At 46.6% G+C, this 18,747-nt stretch overlaps 1 protein-coding gene across 8 annotated transcripts in view; it reads left to right on the top strand.

The window, feature by feature from the left end:
- CAMTA1 (calmodulin binding transcription activator 1) overlaps positions 1–18,747 on the top strand; it is a 2,328,268-nt gene that overhangs the window by 479,091 nt on the left and 1,830,430 nt on the right. The window lies entirely within an intron of this gene.

The raw sequence follows: 18,747 nt of genomic DNA, 5'->3' as shown, positions 1-18,747 counted from the left end.
CCGATGTCTGATTGATTTTGTGTTTCAGGGTCTAAATCACACGCTTACTAACAGATGATTTTTGACATAGTTTAAAAAAAAAAATCATCTGTTAGTAAATGTGTAATTCAGACCCAGAAATACAATATTGACCAAATATCTCTCAAACATCAGCCAAAAATCGACCCAGATCGAGTTTTAGTAAATATACCCCTCAATCCCACATTTACTAACAGATGATTTTTGACATTTTTTTTTAAAAGGATGTCAAAAATCATCTGTTAGTAAAAGTATGATTTAGACCCTGAAATACAAAATCGATTAAACATTGACCAAGTATTGACCATAAAAAAATCGATCAAAATCGTCCCAAACCGACTTTTAGTAAATATACACCCAGGTGTTTGATTGGATGATATGGGTCACTGGAAATGTAGCACCTTCAGTATATGAACTGTATAATGAATAAGCCTACGTGAATGCAAATAAACAAACAAATCATTAAATCTCCCTATTAGTTTGCTGCAATTATTGTCTTACACCTCCGAGGGGCTTCAGAAATTAATATACATACATCTATAAGTGACTGCAAGAATTATTCATTTTTAAAGCCTCTTTGCCAGAGGGTATATACGCTGGCTGCCAAGCTCTGCTGCAGCAGTATTTAACGATATTGACAGCTCTCATGTAACAGACAGTATTTTAACAGCTCTCTCATGGATTTGATTGCATCACTAAAAATGTTACCTCATCAAGTTCTCTCTTTCACAATTAAGAGTAATGGGGCACAGTGACCTTATTTATGCTTCACTGCATCGCCAGATAAATTATTAAATGTATTGGGACACTGAGCTCTTATAAATAATTTCTTGTTTTTTCATCCTAAGAAGAGACGCTACGCTAGAATCACAGTCTTATAATTCCAAGGTTGATGGTGGATTAATATCTTATCATTTAGTGTTGTAAGAAAGTGACAATGCACTTATTTATTACTGTACTTTGTAGACATTCCTTATTTAACTTTTTAGTTATTAACTACTTTAAACGATGGCTTCCTCTTCAGTTTGGGCCTGGTTACAGTGTCACGTGCAGTTGGCTGATGCCTGCACATGTGTCCCGGGTGTTACCGTTCAAAGGGCCTAATTCAGATCAGATCGCTTGTCAGCAATTTTTGCAGCCCTGCGATCAGATAGCCGCCGCCTACAGGGGGAGTGATTTTTCGCTGTGCAAGTGTGCAATCGGAGGTGTAGCAGAGCTGCACAAACTGATCGGGACCGGAGCTGACGTCAGACACCCTCCCTGAAAATCGTCAGTTACTACCCATAAACGGCCTCTACCTGTCAATCTTCTTGCGAACGCCCTTGCAAATGGATTCTTCGCACCATCCCATTGCAGGGCGCCGATGCCTGTTGCAGCCATGCGATGTGCCGGCGCAGTGCATACGCATTTCTGATCTGATCGCCCGCTGTGCGAAAACGCACAATGCGATCAGATCTGAATTAGCCCCAAAGATGCAGCACAGAATCAGATGCAAGATCTGTGGATTTTAGTGGGCATACCTGGAAGGTACCGGGGGAAGGGGGGGGGGGGGGGGGGGGCTAGACCACCGCTTGTGTGTCACTGAAAAGGCTGGTGCAAGTTTTCATGGTGCATCATTGGTGTGTGTAACAACGCTCCAACACGGGAATGGGCCATCTCAGATGGGTGCCTCCATTTTTAGAAAATGGGCTGCGGTAGTGCATGACGCAACTGCAGCAAAAGTCGGACGCAGCCAAAGCTGCATTTGCATCTGGCTCAGATCCTTTACGTAAAGGAGAGGAAGTATGACAAAGGAGGTCTCCTCGTGATGGATATAGAGGTGAACATCTATATGTGCATTCACATCTATGACACATTCACCTAAACGCACTGAACTGTCTCTGTACATGCTACATATTTACTCTCACTTCTATTTGCATATTACTCTACTGCATAGGCAAATGCAGGAGGAAGGGGGGGGGGGTAAGGTTTCTAGAAAACCCTCCTTCCTTACAGCCTGGCTGGTGGCCACTACATATGGTATACAGGGCAGAATAGAACTGCTGCGCATAACCAGTAGCAGCGGGCAGACTATAGCTTGTTACATGCACATTATGCATCGTTCATGGCGACAATCACTCTAAAATCAAACATTTGGAAACCCCCCCTCAAGAAATCCTGTGTTTGCCCCTGCTATTAATTCAGTATACCAGGGACGTGCAGTTAGGGTAGGCACACCACGCGGGCAGTAATGCTGCACAGAAAGGGAGCTAATAGAGGCAGGCCTCTGAGTGTGGGGGCGAGCTTTGTGCACTGACGAGCACTTGGATGTGTCATGTGACCTGGAAGTGCACTGTAGTCGAAGCTCAACCAGCAGTAGCAAGGGAAAGCACAGGGATGCAGGTATGAGACTCAATGGGCACTGTAGTTTAGTGTAATGAGGGCAGAGTTACAGTGAGTAGGGGGTGAGACAGGTTCCCAGAATCCATGTGTGCCTCCCCAGCCATTCACTTCACCGCACATGACTGCTGTATACTACCTCTTATTCTACACCACCATGTCACTTTCAGCCTATTTCTGGTTATGCAGCGATAGCACAAAGCAGAACTGTAGTAGGGCACTTCCGTGCTCCCTGTTGGCATACCATGCCTCCCCTTCTCCTGACCCCCATACTTAATTTCACTTCCTCACGGAAGTGATGGGCTGGGAGCACGGACATGGGCGCCAGGCCTGTACTAAGGACTCAATTGTAGCCTCACCAAGCTCTTCAGAATCCTGTTATAGGTAGCACTAGAGAAGCGCCTGGGCGGTAGCACTGTTTTCACATACGCAGTTATAAAAATCAGTTAACACTACAATTCAGAATTTAAGGTGGCTGCTTTGAGGGCCTAATTCAGATCTGATTGTAGATGTGCTAAATTTAGCACATCTACGATCAGCTTCCCTGACATGTGGGGGGACGCCCAGCACAGGGCTATTCCGCCCCGCATGTTAGTCCCTACCCTGCCGCACAAGTACAAAAGCATCACACAGCGGCGATGCTTTTGTACTTGAAGAGTAGCTCCCAGCCAGCGCAGCTCCTGGGCAAATGCCTCCCTATTGCAGTGATCTTGCCAGCCTGAGCTGGTGAGATTATCACAGGGCACACTGCGGTATTTTTTCACATTTTTTTTTTTTTGTAAATTTGGCCACATCACATTTTCCATTATAAGTATGGGGAATGTGATGTGGGTTACTAAAAAAAAAAGTGAATTAAAGGGTTTGAAGCAGTTTTTCATGAAAACTGCTCCAAATGCCCTTTAATACATTCAGGTGATACTAAAAATAATGTGAAAAGGGTGTGAAAACACCCTTTTTCACATTATTTTAGTAAAAATAGTGTTAATAAATAGACCCCTAAATTTGGGTGGGGTATGTTCAAACTGAAATCTAAATTGCAGTGTAAAAATAAAGCAGACAGTATTTACTCTGCACAGAAACAAAATAACCCACCCAAATCTAACTCTCTCTGCAGCATATTTACCTATTACCTATTGCAGGATGTTTGCCTCAAGTATCCAGCTTATTGCCCCTAACTCGTTTTCCCCTTTCTGTGTTTTTTTCTTCTTTTAATACTTTTTTACTGCAAATGACAGAGAATGTGACAGAGCCTCTGTGAGAAGGCACTGTGATATGGCAAGGCGCATATGATGAAGTTCAATTGCAGGTTTTGTAATCAGCTTTCCATCTTGACACAGAGCGTGTCACCCACATCACTACATGCTGAAGTCTGACAGCTGATTGCTTGGAACATCAAGTGTGTTTCACAAACAATCAGCCTTAAAGTCGCTGTCTTATCCCATTGCTATATTACACTTCAGCCCGGCTGGGGGGATGATTGTCGGCTATCTCTCGCTAATTATCAGTATTTATTTATTTATTTATTTATTTGAGGCCTGACAATCAGAAACCCCCCTTCCCCCTCAGTCCTATTTTTTTTCTTCTCTGCGAAATAAAATATAATTAGAACCGACAGATCTGTTGCAAGGGCGCATTTTGAAAAGCTTTTGCTGTTATAACAGTTATATGTAGCAGCAAATTAGCACCTTCTGTAATGGAGAGGCCTACAGAACACTGAAGGCTCTCCCAGCGGGCTGTGCTTTCGAAAAGTCTTGCAATCAAACAAGTCGCTGACATTACAGTCACCCTGTTATTTGCTCTATTTAGGATTGGTAAACTGCTCGTGTCACCAAGCAAACAAACGCCGCAAAGAATCCATTTTCTCTGACGTCCTAGTGGATGCTGGGTACTCCGTAAGGACCATGGGGTATAGACGGGCTCCGCAGGAGACTGGGCACTCTTAAAAGAAAGATTAGGTACTATTTCTGGTGTGCACTGGCTCCTCCCTCTATGCCCCTCCTCCAGACCCCAGTTAGTATCTGTGCCCGGCCAGAGCTGGATGCACCCTAGGGGCTCTCCTGAGCTTCCTTGAAAAGAAAGTTTCTCTATCGTCCTAGTGGATGCTGGGGTTCCTGAAAGGACCATGGGGAATAGCGGCTCCGCAGGAGACAGGGCACAAAAGTAAAGCTTTCCGATCAGGTGGTGTGCACTGGCTCCTCCCCCTATGACCCTCCTCCAAGCCAGTTAGATTTTTGTGCCCGGCCGAGAAGGGTGCAATTCTAGGTGGCTCTCCTAAAGAGCTGCTTAGAGAAAGTTTAGCTTAGGTTTTTTACTTTACAGTGAGTCCTGCTGGCAACAGGATCACTGCAACGAGGGACAGAGGGGAGAAGAAGTGAACTCACCTGCGTGCAGGATGGATTGGCTTCTTGGCTACTGGACATCAGCTCCAGAGGGACGATCACAGGTACAGCCTGGATGGTCACCGGAGCCTTGCCGCCGGCCCCCTTGCAGATGCTGAAGTAAGAAGAGGTCCAGAATCGGCGGCAGAAGACTCCTCAGTCTTCTAAAGGTAGCGCACAGCACTGCAGCTGTGCGCCATTTTCCTCTCAGCACACTTCACACGGCAGTCACTGAGGGTGCAGGGCGCTGGGAGGGGGGCGCCCTGGGAGGCAAATGAATACCTATTTTGGCTAAAAATACCTCACATATAGCCTCCGGAGGCTATATGGAGATATTTAACCCCTGCCAGAATCCGTTAAGAGCGGGAGACGAGGCCGCCGAAAAAGGGGCGGGGCCTATCTCCTCAGCACACAGCGCCATTTTCCCTCACAGAAAGGCTGGAGGGAAGGCTCCCAGGCTCTCCCCTGCACTGCACTACAGAAACAGGGTTAAAACAGAGAGGGGGGGCACTAATTTGGCGATATGCTTATATATTAAGATGCTATAAGGGAAAACACTTATATAAGGTTGTCCCTATATAATTATAGCGTTTTTGGTGTGTGCTGGCAAACTCTCCCTCTGTCTCTCCAAAGGGCTAGTGGGTCCTGTCCTCTATCAGAGCATTCCCTGTGTGTGTGCTGTGTGTCGGTACGTGTGTGTCGACATGTAGGAGGACGATGTTGGTGAGGAGGCGGAGCAATTGCCTGTAATGGTGATGTCACTCTTTAGGGAGTCGACACCGGAATGGATGGCTTATTTAGGAAATTACGTGATAATGTCAACACGCTGCAAGGTCGGTTGACGACATGAGACGGCCGACAAACAATTAGTACCGGTCCAGACGTCTCAAAAACACCGTCAGGGGTTTTAAAACGCCCGTTTACTTTAGTCGGTCGACACAGACACAGACAGGGACACTGAATCCAGTGTCGACGGTGAATAAACAAACGTATTCCTTATTAGGGCCACACGTTAAAGGCAATGAAGGAGGTGTTACATATTTCTGATACTACAAGTACCACAAAAGAGGGTATTATGTGGGATGTGAAAAAACTACCATAGTTTTTCCTGAATCAGATAAATTAAATAAAGTGTGTGATGATGCGTGGGTTCCCCCCGATAGAAAATTATGGGCGGTATACCCTTTCCCGCCAGAAGTTAGGGCGCGTTGGGAAACACCCCTTAAGGTGGATAAGGCGCTCACACGCTTATCAAAACAAGTGGCGGTACCGTCTATAGATAGGGCCGTCCTCAAGGACCAGCTGACAGGAGGCTGGAAAAATATCATAAAAAGTATATACACACATACTGGTGTTATACTGCGACCAGCGATCGCCTCAGCCTGGATGTGCAGAGCTGGGGTGGCTTGGTCGGATTCCCTGACTAAAAATATTGATACCCTTGACAGGGACAGTATTTTATTGACTATAGAGCATTTAAAGGATGCATTTCTATATATGCGAGATGCACAGAGGGATATTTGCACTCTGGCATCATGAGTAAATGCGATGTCCATAACTGCCAAAAGATGTTATGGACACGACAGTGGTCAGGTGATGCAGATTCCAAACGGCACAAAGGTGTATTGCCGTATAAAGGAAGAGGAGTTATTTGGGGTCGGTCCATCGGACCTGGTGGCCACGGCAACTGCTGGAAAATCCACCGTTTTTTACCCTAAGTCACATCTCTGCAGAAAAAGACACCGTCTTTTCAGCCTCAGTCCTCTCGTCCCTATAAGATCATATCTGCCCAGGGATAGAGGAAAGGGAAGAAGACTGCAGCAGGCAGCCCATTCCCAGGAACAGAAGCGTTCCAGCGCTTCTGACAAGTTCTCAGCATGGCGCTGGGACCGTACAGGACCCCTGGATCCTACAAGTAGTATCCCAGGGGTACAGATTGGAAGGTCGAGACGTTTCCCCTTCGCAGGCTCCTGAAGTCTGCTTTACCAAGGTCTCCCTCCGACAAGGAGGCAGTATGGAAAAAAATTCACAAGCTGTATTCCCAGCAGGTGATAACTAAATTACCCCTCCTACTACAAGAAAAGGGGTATTATTCCACACTATATTGTGGTACTGAAGCCAGAAGGCTAGGTGAGACTTATTCTAAAAATTTTTTTGAACACTTACAAAGGTTCAAATCAAGATGGAGTCACTCAGAGCAGTGATAACGAACCAGGAAGAAGAGGACTATATAGTGTCCCGGGACATCAGGGATGCTTACCTCTATGTCCCAAATTTGCCCTTCTCACTAAGGGTACCTCAGGTTCGTGGTGCAGAACTGTCACTGTCAGTTTCAGACGCTGCCGTTTGGATTGTCCACGGCACCCCGGGTCTTTACCAAGGTAATGGCCGAAATGATGATTCTTCTTCGAAGAAAAGGCGTCTTAAGTATCCCTTACTTGGACGATTTCCTGATAAGGGCATAGTCCAGGGAACAGTTGGAGGTCGGAGTAGCACTATCTCGGATACTGCTACAACAGCACGGGTGGATTCTAAATATTCCAAAATCGCAGCTGATCCGACGACACGTCTGCTGTGCCTAGGGATGATTCTGGACACAGTCCAGAAAAAGGTGTTTCTCCCGGAAGAGAAAGCCAGGGAGTTATCCGAGTTAGTCAGGAACCTCCTAAAAACAGTGCATCATTGCACAAGGGTCCTGGTAAAAATGGTGGCTTCCTACGAAGCAATTCCATTCGGCAGATTTCACGCAAGAACTTTTCAGTGGGATCTGCTGGACAAATGGCCCGGATCGCATCTTCAGATGCATCAGCGGATAACCCTATATCCAAGGACAAGGGTGTCTCTCCTGTGGTGGTTATAGAGTGCTCATCTTCTAGAGGGCCGCAGATTCGGCATTCAGGATTGGATGCTGGTGACCACGGAGCCCAGCCCGAGAGGCTGGGGAGCAGTCACACAGGGAAAAAATTTCCAGGGAGTGTGATCAAGTCTGGAGACTTTTCTCCACATAAATATACTGGAGCTAAGGGTAAATTTATAATGCTCTAAGCTTAGCAAGACCTCTGCTTCAGGGTCAGCCGGTATTTATCCAGTGGGAAAAACATCACGGCAGTCGCCCACGTAAACAGACAGGGCGACACAAGAAGCAGGAGGGCAATGGCAAAAACTGCAAGGACTTTTCGCTGGGCGGAAAATCAGGTGATAGCACTGTCAGCAGTGTTTCATCCCGGGAATGGAAACTGGGAAGCAGACTTCCTCAGCAGGCACGACCTCCACCCGGGAGAGTGGAAACTTCATCGGGAAGTTTTTTCCACATGATTGTAAACCGTTGGGAAATACCAAAGGTGGACATGATGGCGTCCCGTCTGAACAAAAAACGGGACAGGTATTGCGCCAGGTCAAGAGACCCTCAGGCAATAGCTGTGGACGTTCTGGTAACACCGTGGGTGTACCAGTCGGTGTATGTGTTCCCTCCTCTGCTTCTCATACCTAAGGTGCTGAGAATTATAAGACGTAGAGGAGTAAGAACTATACTCATGGCTCCGGATTGGCCAAGAAGGACTTGGTACCCGGAACTTCAAGAGATGCTTACAGAGGTCTTATGGCCTCTGCCGCTAAGAAGGGACTTGCTTCAGCAAGTACCATGTCTGTTCCAAGACTTACCGCAGCTGCGTTTGTCGGCATGGCGGTGGAAAGCCGGATCCTAAGGGAAAAAGGCATTCCGGAAGAGGTCATTCCTACCCTGGTCAAAGCCAGAAAGGAGGTGACCGCACAACATTATCACCACATGTGGCGAAAATATGTTGCGTGGTGTGAGGCCAGGAAGGCCCCACAAAGAAATTTCAACTCGGTCGTTTCCTGCATTTCCTGCAAACAGGAGTGTCTATGGGCCTCAAATTGGGGTCCATTAAGGTTCAAATTTCGGCCCTGTCGATTTTCTTCCAGAAAGAATTGGCTTCAGTTCCTGAAGTCCAGAAGTTGTCAAGGGAGTATTGCATATACAACCCCCTTTTGTGCCTCCAGTGGCACTGTGGGATCTCAACGTAGTTCTGGGATTCCTCAAATCACATTGGTTTAAAACCAGTCAAATCTGTGGATTTGAAGCATCTCACAGGAAAAGTGACCATGCTCTTGGCCCTGGCCTGGACCAGGCGAGTGTCAAATTGGTGGTTTTTTCTCAAAAAAGCCCATATCTGTTTGTCCATTCGGACAGGGCAGAGCTGCGGACTCGTCCCCAGTTCTCTCCCTAAGGTGGTGTCAGTGTTTTACCTGAACCAGCTTATTGTGGTGCCTTGCACCTACTAGGGACTTGGAGGACTCCAAGTTGCTAGATGTTGTCAGGGCCCTGAAAATATGTTCCAGGACGGCTGGAGTCAGGAAAACTGACTTGCTGTTATCCTGTATGCACCCAACAAACTGGGTGCTCTTGCTTCTAAGCAGACTATTGCTAGTTGGATGTGTAATACAATTCAGCTTGCACATTCTGTGGCAGGCCTGCCACAGCCAAAATATGTAAATGCCCATTCCACAAGGAAGGTGGGCTCATCTTGGGCGGCTGCCCGAGGGGTCTCGGCTTTACAACTTTGCCGAGCAGCTACTTGGTCAGGGGCAAACACGTTTGCTAAATTCTACAAATTTGATACCCTGGCTAAGGAGGACCTGGAGTTCTCTCATTCGGTGCTGCAGAGTCATCCGCACTCTCCCGCCCGTTTGGGAGCTTTGGTATAATCCCCATGGTCCTTTCAGGAACCCCAGCATCCACTAGGACGATAGAGAAAATAAGAATTTACTTACCGATAATTCTATTTCTCGGAGTCCGTAGTGGATGCTGGGCGCCCATCCCAAGTGCGGATTATCTGCAATACTTGTACATAGTTACAAAAATCGGGTTATTGTTGTGAGCCATCTTTTCAGAGGCTCCGCTGTTATCATACTGTTAACTGGGTTTAGATCACAAGTTGTACGGTGTGATTGGTGTGGCTGGTATGAGTCTTACCCGGGATTCAAAATGCCTCCCTTATTGTGTACGCTCGTCCGGGCACAGTACCTAACTGGCTTGGAGGAGGGTCATAGGGGGAGGAGCCAGTGCACACCACCTGATCGGAAAGCTTTACTTTTGTGCCCTGTCTCCTGCGGAGCCGCTATTCCCCATGGTCCTTTCAGGAACCCCAGCATCCACTACGGACTCCGAGAAATAGAATTATCGGTAAGTAAATTCTTATTATTTGTTAGTTTTTTTATTTTCAGTGAGATCTGCTGGCAACAGACTCACTGCTACGTGGGACTGAGGGGAGAGAAGCGAACCTACCTGCTTGCAGCTAGCTTGGGCTTCTAAGGCTACTGGACACCATTAGCTCCAGAGGGATCGAACACAGGCCCAGTCCTCGGTCGTCCGGTCCCGGAGCCGCGCCGCCGTCCCCCTTGCAGAGCCAGAAGAACGAAGAGAAGTTGAAAATCGGCGGCTGAAGACTCCGGTCTTCATTAAGGTAGCGCACAGCACTGCAGCTGTGCGTCATTGCTCCCTTAGCACACCACACACTCCGGTCACTGATGGGTGCAGGGCGCTGGGGGGGGGCGCCCTGGGCAGCAATTAGATTACCTTACTTGGCGAAAAGCACATAATACAGTCTGATAAACTGTATATGTGCATTAACCCCCGCCATTAAAGTACATAAAAGGACAGAAGCCCGCCGCTGAGGGGGCCGGGCCTTCTTCCTCAGCACCATTTTCTCTTCACAGCTCAGCTGGAAGGAAGCTCCCCAGGCTCTCCCCTGCAGTATCCTGGTACACAAAGGGTAAAAAAGAGAGGGGGGGGGGCACAAATTTAGGCGCAAAACTGTGTATATAAGCTGCTATAGGGGAAAAATCACTCAGTTTAGTGTACATCCCTGTATTATATAGCGCTGTGGTGTGTGCTGGCATACTCTCTCTCTGTCTCTCCAAAGGGCCTGGTGGGGGAACTGTCTGTCGACATGTCTGAGGTAAAAGGCTCCTCTAAGGAGGTGATAGAGCGGATAAGTGTGTGGGAGGGTGTCTCCGTCAACAACGCCGACACCTGTTTGGATATGTGTAAGTGCTGAGGTAAAATGATTGCACAAAAGGTTAGGGAACAGAAAGGAAATCTACCCTGGTCTGTCCCTATGTCACAGAGTCCTTCAGAGTCTCTCTATGTTCACTATCCAAAATAACAAAGTATCGACACGGAGTTTAACTCCACTGTCGACTACGATAATGCAAAGTTACAGCCAAGAGGGCTAAAAGATATTCAATATATGATTATTGGAATAAAAGATGATTTGCATATCACTGATGACTCATCTGTCCCTGACACGAGAGTACACATGTTTAAGGGGAAGAATGCTGAGGTAAATTTCCCTCCTCTCATGAGGAAAAAGAGCGGGAATCTCCAGACAAGAGACGGCAGCTTCCCACAAGAGAATTCTCAGGCTGTATCCTTTCCCCACTAGGGCCAGGATGTGTTGAGAATCTTCCCCTTGGGTGTCCTGTTTGCACTAGCTATTCTCAGGGATCCTGCAGATAGCGTGCACATTCTAGTATACTACCCAGACCGGCGATTGTGTCGGCATGGGTTTATAGCGCTGTGGCAGCGTGGACAGGTACCTTATCAGCAGAGATTGAGACCCTAGTATGCATATAAATATTTTAAGATGCTGTCTTAAGTGATAGATATATAATTATAAAGCATGCCCAAAGGGACATGAGTATACTGGGTCCTAGAGACAAAAGCTATGTCGATTTCTGCTTGACGTGTCCTGTAGAATATACATTGGACAGATGATGCCGACTTAAGAGGCATATGGAAGGCTGAGGATTGTGTGGAGAAAGGTTCTCGGGCCTGGTCTCCACAGTTATAGCTGGTAATTCTGATATTTTGCCTTATATTCCTGCACAGCCTAGGAAAGCACGACATTATTAAATGCAGCTTTTCGAATAAAGAAACAAGAAAGTCTGAGGTGCGTCCTTTCTTGTCAGAGCCGGGGGCAGAGGAAAGAAGCTGTACAACACAGCTAGACCCCAGGAACAGAAGTCCTCCCCGGCCTCTACAAAAATCCACCGCATGTCGCTGGGGCTCCACAGGCGGAGCTAGGCCCGGTGGGGACACGCCTTCGTAAGTTCAGCAACAAGTGGGTTCACTCCCTGTTAGATCCCTGGGCAATAGAAATTGTATCGTAGGGATACAGGCTGGACTGTGAGAAGATGCCCCCTCATGAGGACCCGGCGGGCTTCCCCCCAAGAGGGGGAGCCAGTGTTAACTGCAATTCGTAAATTGTATCTTCAACAGGTGGTGGTCAAGGGTCCCCTCCTTCAACAAGAGGGTGTTATTATTCGACCATGTTATAATCCCGAAACCAGACGGTTCGGTTAGACCCATATTGAATTAAAATCCCTGAACATATACCTGAAAAGGTTCAGGTTCAAGATGGAATCGCTAAGAGCGGTCATTGCATGCCTGAAATGAATCGGGACATAAGGGATGCATACCTTCGTGTCCCCATTTATCCACCTCATCAGGCGTACCTCAGAATTGCGGTACGGGATTGTCATTACCAATTTCACCAAGGTAATGGCGGATATGATGGTGCTCCTGCGGAAGCAAGGTGTCACTATTATCACATACTTGGATGATCTCATAAAAGCGAGATCAAGAGAGCAGTTGCTGGACAGCGTATCACCTTCTCTGGAAGTGAAACGGCAACACGACTGGATTCTATATATTCCAAAGTCGCAGTTGGTTCCTACAGCTCATCTGCCTCGCCTAGGCATGATCCTAGACACAGACCAGAAGAGGGTTTATCTCCCGATAGAGAGAGCTCAGGAGCTCATGACACTGGTCAGGAATCCATTGAAAACCAAAACAGGTGTCAGTACATCACTGCACTCGAGTCCTGGGAAGGATGATGGCATCATACGAGGCCATCCCCTTCGGCTGGTTCCATGCAAGGACAATGGAACTTACTGGACAAGTGGTCCGGATCACATCTTCAGATGCATCGGTTATTCACCCTATCCCCCAGGGCCAGGGTGTCTCTCCTGTGGTGGCTGCGGAGTGCTCACCTTTTCGAGGGCCGCAGATTCGGCATTCAGGACTGGGTCCTGGTGACCACGGATGCAAGCCTCCGGGGGTGGGGGGCAGTTACACAGGGAAGAAAATTCCAAGGTTTGTGGTCAAGCCAACAGACTTGCCTTCACATCAATATCCTGGAACTAAGGGCCATATACAACGCCCTAAGTCAAGCGGAGTTCCTGCTTCGCGACCAACCGGTTCTTATCCAGTCAGACCGCAGGGGCTCATGTAAACCGCCAGGGCGGCACAAGGAGCAGGGTGGCGAGGGTAGAAGCCACCAGAATTCTTCGCTGGGCGGAGAATCAAGTAAGCGCACTGTCAGCAGTGTTCATTCCGGGAGTGGACACGACCTCCACCCGGCAAAGTGGTGACTTCATCAGGAAGTCTTCACGCAGTTTTGCAAATTTATGGAAACTGCCTCAGGTGGACTACATGGCGTCCCACCTCAATAAAAAGATAAAAAAGGTTTTACGCTGGGTCAAGGGACTCTCAGGCGATAGCTGTGGTCGCACTAGTAACACCGTGGGTGTTCCAGTCGGTCTATATATTCCCTTCTCTTCCTCTCAGACCCAAGGGCTGAGAATTGTAATAAACGGAGGAGTGTGAACAATATTCTTTGCTCCGGATTGGCCAAGAAGGACTCGGTACCCGGAACTGCAAGAAATGCTCTCAGAGGACCCATGGCCTCTGCCTCTCAGTCAGGACATATTGCAACAGGGACCCTGTCTGATCCAAGACTTACCGCGGCTGCGTTGGACGGCATGGCGGTTGAACGCCGGATCCTAGCGGAAAAGGGCATTCCGGATGCAGTTATTCCTACGCTGATAAAGGCTAGGAAAGACGTGACAGCAAGACTTTTTCACTGTATATGGCGAAAATAAGTTGCTTGGTGTGTGGCCGGGAAGGCCCTACAGAGGAATTCCAGGGGGGTCGATTCCTGCACTTCCTACAGTCAGGAGTGACTATGGGCCTAAAATTAGGATCCATAAAGGCCAAGATTTCGGCCCTATCCCTTTTTCTCTCAAAAAGAACTGGCTTCACTGCCTGAAGTTCGGACGTTGTTACAGGGGTGCTGCATATTCAGCCCCTTTTGTGCCTCCAGTGGCACCTTGGGATCTTAACGTGTGTTGGATTCCTAAAATCCCACTGGTTTAAGCCACTTAAGACCGTGGAGCTAAAATATCTCACGTGGAAAGTGGTCATGCTTTTGGCCTTAGCTTGGACTAGGCGTGTGTCGGAATTGGCGGCTTTGTCATGTAAAAGCCCATATCTGATCTTCCATATGGAAAGGGCAGAATGGAGGACTCGTCCCCAATTTCTCCCTAAGGTGGTATCATCGTTTCATTTGAACCAACCTATTGTGGTGCCTGCGGCTACTAGGGACTTGGAGGATTCCAAGTTGCTGGACGTAGTCCGGGCCCTGAAACTTTATGTTTCCAGGACGGCTAGAGTCAGAAAAACTGACTCGCTATTTATCCTGCATGCACCCAACAAGCTGGGTGCTCCTGCTTCAAAGCAGACTATTGCTCGCTGGATCTGTAGCACCATTCAGCTTGCACATTCTGCGGCTGGACTGCCGCATCCTAAATCAGTAAAAGTCCATTCCACGAGGAAGGTGGGCTCTTCTTGGGCGGCTGCCCGAGGGGTCTCGGCTTTACAACTTTGCAGAGCTGCTACTTGGTCGGGTTCAAACACTTTTGCAAAATTCTACAAGTTTGATACCCTGGCTGAGGAGGACTTTGAGTTTGCTCATTCGGTGCTGCAGAGTCATCCGCACTCTCCCGCCCGTTTGGGAGCTTTGGTATAATCCCCATGGTCCTTACGGAGTACACAGCATCCACTAGGACGTCAGAGAAAATAAGAATTTACTCACCGGTAATTCTATTTCTCGTAGTCCGTAGTGGATGCTGGGAGCCCGTCCCAAGTGCGGACTCTCTGCAATACATGTATATAGTTATTGCTTAACTAAAGGGTTATTGTATGAGCCATCTGTTGAGAGAGGCTCAGTTATTGTTCATACTGTTAACTGGGTATAGTTATCACGAGTTGTACAGTGTGATTGGTGTGGCTGGTATGAGTCTTACCCTGGATTCCAAATCCTTTCCTAGTAATGTCAGCTCTTCCGGGCACAGTTTCCCTAACTGAGGTCTGGAGGAGGGGCATAGAGGGAGGAGCCAGTGCACACCAGATATAGTACCTAATCCTTCTTTTAAGAGTGCCCAGTCTCCTGCGGAGCCCGTCTATACCCCATGGTCCTAACGGAGTACCCAGCATCCACTACGGACTACGAGAAATAGAATTACCGGTGAGTAAATTCTTATTTTTTTCCCTATTTTTCTTTTATTTGTTTTCTAATGTTTCCCGTTGAGGTTTGTCTATGATACCTAAAGTGTGCTGCCCACTCACCCCCCACATCTAACGGGATTCATTTAGTAAATACTTTATGTTAAAACATTACAGAGTCTGTTAGGCCTTTCTGGCTGTGCTGGGTTAAGAGCTGGCTCTAGGTTGATGGCCCTCCGAGTCATTTCTCAATACTCAGACAGGCGTGCAAATGTCTGGCGATGACCTAGTCGTATCATCACAACACATCCCTGTGCCATAAACATTGATAGGTTTCTTATGGCTTATTTCATGCACTGATTCCTGCAAAGTTTCTTATGAGACTTTTCTCCTAACCTCACATTACAAGACGTTGACTTACGGGGTGGCAAATGATGGCCTGATTCAGCATCTTTCCTAGAGAATTAATGTCCCCAAATAATGTATCTTTCATTAGAAAAGTGTGTATAGTAATAGTATCTTACAGTATAATATAGCACTATTAAATTAATATATAGTATAGTATTATTTTAGTGCTTTTTCTTGGAACAAAGAATTTTATGTGTGTGTGGAATTCAGATTAGGCATCCGTAGATTAGCAAAAGTCTGGCAGCTTTTGTTCCCTTACATGTCGTACCGCAGGGGGTGCGTGTGATTGTGTTTTGTCGCATCCGTTGCGTCATCCAGACGCATGTTATATGCACCCAAGCACGCTTATATGCATGAGATTGGACAATCAAAATGTGGTAAATGGAATAATGACACAATATCTCCTTAATCCCATGATTTATGTAAGATATAAATGAGACTCCAACAATCAGTATTTAAGGGGAGAAAAATGAATGCTATAATTAATTAACGGCTGGACAAGTAATGATGGTCAGCACTCAGCAGGACTTTTTAGTAACTTTTGATGGTATGCAGTCCTATTACTAACCATAGTTCTGTAAATGGTGGCACAAGGCATCTCTGGTGTTGTCCTGTCCATACGCCTGGTAGGCAGATTTGCATGTATGGCACTGGCGTTTCTATAATGGGTGCAGTGTGTGTGGTGCACCCGGGCCCTCTCCTCTCTTAAAGCACCCCTGATGTATGGATAAGATCAGTGGTACTGTGCAATTATCAATTAATATAGAGTGAGAGCACGTCATGAGTATTACATCCTGCAAAAAAGTGAAATGGTATTATTAATTATACCCTGCAATTCCCAGACATAGAATGACATCTAGTATTGATAACTGCATATGGAAGTGGTACTGTGTAGGGGAAATGAGAAGGGGGTCAGGTGCAAAGTATCCAGGCTTGGAACAGTCTATGAACCCGCGCTGCAGAGGATGTGTCCAAGTTCCCTTTATTGTGTAACTTGTAAAAAGAGCCTCTTCCCAATGGACATGGCTACCCGCCCAAACGCTTGACCATACCCCTTATATTGGAACCAGAATGAATTCCCATCAGCCCTGGCACTGTGCCATTTTTAATGCACGCAATAGATGAGTAGACAATAGAAGAGTAGAACTGTATATTCGATTTTATTAGAAAAAGGACAATAAAGATCATTCAAAAACCAGAAAAAATAAGGATACATGTTTGAAAAGATATCTTAAAAACAATAACGGGTGACACAAGTGTTTTGAGCCCTGGCCATCAGAAGAAGAGTGGCCTGGAAAATAGGTGTAATAGGTTTATGCGGTCATTGGGGCTTAGAATAGTGTTTCTCAAACTCCTTCCTCAAGGCTGCCAAACAGTCTAGCTTTTAAGGATATCCATACTTGAGCGCAGATTGTGAAATCAAAATGACTGAATTACTATTTCATGGATATCATTAAAACCTGGAATGTTAGGTAGCTTTCAAGACCGGGAAACACTGCTTTAGGCTAAAGAGGGGCGAGGCCTATATTGTCCCAATCTCTCATTAGTCAGAGGGTATGTAGTCGGAGCATGTACCCATTTTTCTATAAAGTGAACGGCCCTCAAGTAGATATTACTTAGCCATGCAAAATTATATATCGCTACTCCCGGAGGAATCGTTACAACAGCTCCGTTCTAAGAATTTTATATTTCACATTTGTTCAGCTTCTCAAGAGCTTGGTAGTAGGAAGAAGAAAAAATAAAGCCTTGGGCAGGTAATTTCAAAATTAACTTTCCTGATGAGGCACATAATTGTCACAGTAATCTCGACACCGCGCACAATCTTGTCCGATATTGTAAACAAAATAACTTAAGGCAGCAAAGTTTGTCTGGACCAGTAAAATATAAATCTGTTTCCTCAGCTCTCCAAATAACTTTCAAAGAATTTATAGGTCCCTTAAGTTCTTTTGGCGGTATATTGTTTACTTTCCTCACTAAAAATGAAATCATTCAGGCAGTGAGTGAAATTTCTGCAGAAACCGGATGGCAGACTAATTTTGAATGGGAGAGACTAAATGGGAAAGAAATGGCAATAGTTTATGTGAGCACAAAGCAAGATTATAAAAGCTCAGGACTGTATCTATCATGCTAATATCTCTGGTAATCGTTTGCTATTATTAGGTGGAGTTTCTTTTTTATTTGTAGCTTGCTTCACCTAATTTCAGGATTGGTTTATATAAAAACTCTGTGTTGTGTTTGTCATTTTTGTAATAAACCCTTTTTTTTCTTTAAAGTAGGCATGCAATTTAATTAGTATCTCAAGCATAATGCACACAAAACCAGTAACACCCCCGCCTTTCAAAATCCACAGGGGACAAGGCTACAGCATGAAGGGAAGTCATCACGCCCCTCCAATGTGTCTAGCGCATGCTTGCCAACTTTTTTAATTTCTTCTCTGGCATAAGGGGGGGGGGGGGGGGGGGCAGGGGATACTGTACCCCAGTCCCCCCTCTCTCAGGGTTCCCCCCTGCCGGAGCACACTGACATCCCTAGCTCTCACTCTTGTTCAGCAGCAGAACCAGGCAGCCAGAATGCAAGCCAGACAATATGTGTAGTGCAGGCAGGGGCACAGGAGTATCTGATGAACATGACCCTTTCCAGGAGGGACAAAATGCTCTGCTCCTGGACTTCCCTCTTAATGTATACCTGACGTCACCTGTGGTGAAACAATTTTCTTATCAATCAAATAGTTCAATACAGGTGACACCAATCATATTTAAGAGGGAAGTCCAGGTAGAGAGCATTTTGTCCCTCTTTTAATGGGTTATGGGAGGTATGCACAATCTAATATACACTATCCCCTTTCCCCCAAGCCCCCCTGTCTTAAGTGCTCCGGGTCCCCACCAAGGCTTAATCCGGCCCTGCTCTCTGGAAGATTTCAGATAGTGGCATCAAGGTGTCAGATGAAAACAGTGTCGAGCCACAAATCACGTCACTTCCCCACTTGCTGAATGCCGCAATTTCAGATGGTGTCATTCACCACAAAATGCATCAGAAGGACTGGTCAACTTTCCCAGGAGTGTAAAAGAGCACCCTGAAATGTGGGGGTCTCCAGTACATTCCAGGATTGTACGCAAATATGGTTTAGTACTTATGGAGCGCTAGGCTGTCCTTTAACAACCGTCCCTTTAACCACCCGCACTTTGCAACTAGCACCAG

Source organism: Pseudophryne corroboree, chromosome 10, assembly GCF_028390025.1.
Source record: "Pseudophryne corroboree isolate aPseCor3 chromosome 10, aPseCor3.hap2, whole genome shotgun sequence".
Classification (NCBI taxonomy): domain Eukaryota; kingdom Metazoa; phylum Chordata; class Amphibia; order Anura; family Myobatrachidae; genus Pseudophryne; species Pseudophryne corroboree.
Note: the sequence above shows the minus strand (reverse complement) of the source record. Positions and strands in the feature narration are given on the sequence as shown.